We start from the raw sequence: 4415 nt of genomic DNA, 5'->3' as shown, positions 1-4415 counted from the left end.
GTCCAGATAACAACAAAGATCTGCTTGTACTCTCTTCATAGAGAAAGATTTTAAACCAAAAATTAACAACAAAGATCAAAGCAAATAAACAATTTATGAACATTTGTGTCTAGATAACAGAAATATCACCAAAAACACAAACATAAAAAAGTTGGATATGTTGTCGGACAGATCACTAAGAGTGATAATATAGATCTCATCAATGTATGAATGAGGCCACTACTTTTTAACATCACAAGTCATCTCCGAGATCCACAAACAACAATCTCCAATTAGGAAAGAAAAATCAACCAGAAATGTTACATATATTCCTGAGTTCAAATAAGAATATTTAAAGAGTTTCATAACAAATGGTTGAGCCGCCAGCCAATGCTTTCTAGGTAGATAGGATTATGCTTATGATCAAACAAGTAGCAGTATGCAACTCAAGATCCACCAAAAGGATAGCCCATTTGAAAAGTTCTAGGCCGATTAACATTTCGCCATAAAATTCAGTCTCCAAAATTACGGCATAGCCAATGTGTGATATGTCTCCAACATATCTATACTTTTTGATTGTTCCATGCTATTATATTATCCATCTTGGATGTTTTATATGCATTTATATGCTATTTTATATGATTTTTGGGACTAACCTATTAAACTAGAGCCCAGTGCCAGTTTTTGTTTTTTTCCTTGTTTTTGAGTTTTACATAAAAGGAATACCAAACGGAGTCCAATTGACGTGCCAATTTTTGATGATTTTTTATGGACCAAAAGAAGCCCCCGGAGTAAAAGAGTTGGGACCAGAAGAGTCCCGAGCCATCCATGAGGGTGGAGGGCGTGCCCTACCCCCTGGGCGCGCCCCCCTATCTCGTGGATGACTCGGAGACCCCCCCTGACGTGAGACCGACGCCAAAAATTCCTACAAATACAGAAACCTCCAGAAAATAACCTAGATCGGGAGTTCCGCTACCACAAGCCTCTATAGCCACCAAAAACCAATCGGGACCCTGTTCCGGCACCCTGCCGGAGGGGGATCCATCACCGGTGGCCATCTTCATCATCCCGGCGCTCTCCATGACGAGGAGGGGGTAGTTCACCCTCGGGGCTGAGGGTATGTTCCAGTATCTATATGTTTTATCTCTCTCTCGTGTTCTTGATATGGAACGATCTTGATGTACCGCGAGCTTTGCTATTATAGTTGGATCTTATGATGTTTCTCCCCCTCTATCTCCTTGTGATTAATTGAGTTTTCCCTTTGAAGTTATCTTATCGGATTGAGTCTTTAAGGATTTGAGAACACTTGATGTATGTCTTGCATGTGCTTATCTATGGTGACAATGGGATATTCACGTGATCCACTTGATGTATGTTTTGGTGATCAACTTGCGAGTTTTGTGACCTTGTGAACTTATGCATAGGGGTTGGCACATGTTTTCGTCTTGATTCTCCGGTAGAAACTTTGGGGCACTCTTTGAAGTTCTTTGTGTTGGTTGAATAGATGAATCTGAGATTGTGTGATGCATATCGTATAATCATACCCACAGATACTTGAGCTGACATTGGAGTATCTAGGTGATATTAGGGTTTTGGTTGATTTGTGTCTTAAGGTGTTATTTTACCACAAACTCTAGGGCTGTTTGTGACACTTATAGGAATAGCCCAATGGATTGATGGGAAAAATAACTTTGAGGTGGTTTCGTACCCTACAATAATCTCTTCCTTTTTTCTCTGCTATTAGTGACTTTGGAGTGACTCTTTGTTGCATGTTGAGGGATAATTATATGATCTAATTATGTTATCCTTGTTGAGAGAACTTGCACTAGTGAAAGTATGAACCCTAGGCCTTGCTTCAACGCATTGCAATACCGTTTTCGCTCACTTTTATGATTTGGCTGTCTTTATATTTTCATGTTACAAAAACCTATATCTACCATCCATATTGCACTTGTATCACCATCTCTTCGCTGAACTAGCGCACCTATACAATTTTCCATTGTATTGGGTGTGTTGGGGACACAAGAGACTCTTTGTTATTTGGTTGCAGGGTTGTTTGAGAGAGACCATCTTCATCCTATGCCTCCCACGAATTAATAAACCTTAGGCCATCCACTTGATGGAAATTTGCTACTGTCCTACAAACCTTTGCACTTGGAGGCCCAACAACGTCTACAAGAAGAACAGTAGACATCAATGTGGACATCAGAATTGCAGATCGTCATAGCATAACTTCAGAAGTACTCAGAAAAATTACGCTAAGATGTTCAATTTGTCCTTAGAATTGTAGAATGACAGCATGGGCGCACAACGACCAATCAGTCGCTAAAGATGGTATGATGAATAGGTTTTTCATCACCGGACAAAAATAAACACAAACTCAAACAAACAAGGCAACAAAACAGAACTTAAATTACTACAGAAAACAAAATCTGACAAAAGAAGACATGAGTGACACTAACCTAGTCTAAAGATAACTAACCTAGCCAACTTAGAAAATCAAACTAACCTAGAAAATCAAACTAACCTAACTAACAGTACTAACTAAACTAATTAGTAGCAGTAGAAAAAAAGAAACTAACAGTAAACCTAATTACTAGCAGTAGAAAAAATAGAAAAAAATAGGGGGGAGCTCACCAGAGTGGGTCGACGGGGCACCGGGGTGGCGGGGTGTCGGGGTGGCTAGGGCATCAGGACGGCGGGGCGCCGGGCCGGCGAGGGCGTTGGGGCGGCGAGGGCGTCGGGTCAGCGAGGGCGTAGGGGTGGTGCGGGTGGCGGGTGCGTCGGGGTGGCGCGGGCGGCGAGGGTGTCGGGGTGGCGCGGGCGGCGAGGGCGTTGGGGCGGCGGGGGGTCGGGGCGGCGAGGGCGTCGGGGTGGCGCGGGCATCGGGGTGGCGCGGGCGTCTGGGCGGTGGGGGTCGGGGGCACGGGCCAGTGGGGGCTCGGGGGCGTTGGGGTGGTGCCGGTGAGGTAAGGGAGAGAGAGGGGTGGGGTGCGGGGCTGACCGTTTTTTAGTTAGGTTTAATTTCTTTGCCGTCTACTAGCAAACGACAAAGAGCGTAGCTAGTGGGGTGGGGCCGGGGGGAAATGACCGTTAGGTTGCCACTTTCTTTGTCGTCTGCTCGCGGACGGCAAAGAAGCTTTGTCTTCAGCTAGCAGACGACAAAGAAAGTGGCCGTTAGGTGGTTCTCACTAGTGGTCCACCCTCCCTCTTTGCCGTCTGCTAGCCGACGACAAAGCTTCTATGTTGTCCGCTAGTTGACGGCAAAGAGCTAGCTGACGACAACTTTTCTCATAGTTGCGGATGCTTGTGAGGGGGTTAATCATAAGTAGGAGGTTTGTTCAGGTAAGAACAACACCTAAGCACCGGTCCATCCACATATCAAATTATCAAAGTAGCGAACACAAATCAAACCAACATGATGAAAGTGACTAGATAAAATTATGGTGTACCCTCAAGAACGCTTTGCTTATCATAAGAGACCGTTTTGGCCTGTCCTTTGCCTCAAAAGGATTGGGCTACCTTGCTACACCTTTGTTACTACTATCGTTACTTGCTCGTTGCAAATTATCTTGCTATCAAACTACTCATTACTTCTAATTTCAGTGCTTGCAGAGAATACCTTGTTGAAAACCACTTTTCATTTCATTCTACTCCTCATTGGGTTCGACACTCTTACTTATCGAAAGGACTACGATTGATCCCCTATACTTGTGGGTCATCGAGGGGGAGAGAGCCCCCTTCTTCTTCTTATTCCTTGACCTCCCCCCTAGATGGGAGGAGGGTCCCCCTCTGGTCCATGGCCTCCATGGCGGCGGAGGGGCGGGAGCCCCTCCGAGATTGGATCTATCCCTATGTTCTCCTCTATTTCACGTTCCTATTTTCTGGCCCTACACCGACTCTTAAATTCCCGGAGATCCGTAACTCCGATTGCGCTGAAATTTTTACAAGATCTTTTCCAAAAAAATTATTTCTTGCGCCTGAAGAAGAGCCCCAACCGACTTAAGGGGAGCCCACAAGACACCTGGGCACGCTAGGGGGTGCCCGACACACCCTGGTGGGTGGTGGAGGCGGTGGGCCTCCGTTTGTGATGATCCCACCTCTCAAAAATTACATATGTTCCAAAATAATTCTCCATAAATTTTTATTGTATTTGGACTTCATTTGATATGGATATTCTGTGAAATAAAAACATGCAACAAACAGAAACTAGCACTGGGCACTAGATCAATATGTTAGTCCAATAGATCATATAAATTGTTGTCAAAAGTATGTGAAAGTTGTATAATACTGGCATGAAACAATAAAAAATTATAAATACGATGGAGACGTATCAGCATCCCCAAGGTAATTCTTGCTCGTCCTCGAGTAGGTAAATGATTGAAACGATAATGTTTGAAGTGGAATGCTACCTGGCATAATCTTGATCATATATC

At 44.3% G+C, this 4415-nt stretch overlaps 1 non-coding gene across 1 annotated transcript; it reads right to left on the bottom strand.

The window, feature by feature from the left end:
- Nucleotides 1-2252: 2252 nt before the first annotated feature.
- On the bottom strand, nucleotides 2253-2344 carry LOC123038412 (small nucleolar RNA SNORD96 family). Its single transcript, XR_006417857.1, has one exon. It is a non-coding gene; the product is annotated as a small nucleolar RNA SNORD96 family (small nucleolar RNA).
- Between the last annotated feature and the right edge of the window lie 2071 nt (nucleotides 2345-4415).

This window comes from Triticum aestivum, chromosome 2A (genome assembly GCF_018294505.1).
Source record: "Triticum aestivum cultivar Chinese Spring chromosome 2A, IWGSC CS RefSeq v2.1, whole genome shotgun sequence".
NCBI lineage: Eukaryota > Viridiplantae > Streptophyta > Magnoliopsida > Poales > Poaceae > Triticum > Triticum aestivum.
This window is presented reverse-complemented; position numbering and strand designations above follow the sequence as displayed.